Raw genomic sequence first — 852 nt, forward strand, 5'->3', positions numbered from 1 at the left:
CCACCCTAGATGGCAGGGAGAGTTATGAGGATTACCTGCAGCTTGCAGTGAGATAGCCTACTGCTTACAGCAGTGAACAACAAGAGAGATGCTATGTCAACAAAGTGTAAAGCAAGAAATCAGAGTGGAGGTTTTCTCTGGCTTCCATCCACCTGTCGTGGCACATGTGTATCCATACAAACACACATATGTACACATACACACACAAATACACATACATCAAATAAGTTTTAGAGTGATCTTAGGGGTTTTTTGATACAAAATCATTAAGAAGTGCACTATGATATCAGTTTTGCAAACATTCCACAAGCTTTAACTTCATTTCTAACAAAATTTTATAATTTTAACTTTCAAGGAAATATTCAGTATTTAAGTAATATAAGAATCATTTGTATTTAAAGAGATCTAAAGTTCTGTTTGGATCCTGCTGAACACCAAGCCTCAGCATGATTTCTTTGTAAAAGAACACTGAAAGGTATTTGTCTGTACATCTAAAGACATTTTCAAACACAGAGTGGAATTAAAATGCACTTATTTATAATTGCTTTCTTCTATGAATTTGATTGCTTGAGAAAAAATTGATTTCATGGACTAAATGGGGTTTCAATTTAAGCCTTTAAATAGAGTAATGAGGTTGTCTCTCTCACTCTCTCTCTCTCTCTCTCTCTCTCTCTCTCTCTCTCTCTAAAATCTCTCTCTCTGAATTAGCCTTTGGGAACATATGTAAAACTTCAATTTGATTTTGATAACTTGAAAAGAAACTCTCTCTCTCTCCTCTCTCTCTCTCTCTCTCTCTCTCTCTCTCTCTCTCTCTCTCACACACACACACACACAATCATTGTAGCTCCTGGG

At 36.2% G+C, this 852-nt stretch overlaps 1 pseudogene; it reads left to right on the plus strand.

Annotated features, from left to right (window-relative positions):
• The window catches only part of LOC103748822, a 12,471-nt pseudogene that overhangs the window by 4,304 nt on the left and 7,315 nt on the right, over nt 1–852 (plus strand).

The sequence above is a fragment of the Nannospalax galili genome, unplaced genomic scaffold (genome assembly GCF_000622305.1).
Source record: "Nannospalax galili isolate Female #2095 unplaced genomic scaffold, S.galili_v1.0 scaffold3866, whole genome shotgun sequence".
NCBI classification, from domain to species: Eukaryota; Metazoa; Chordata; class Mammalia; order Rodentia; family Spalacidae; genus Nannospalax; species Nannospalax galili.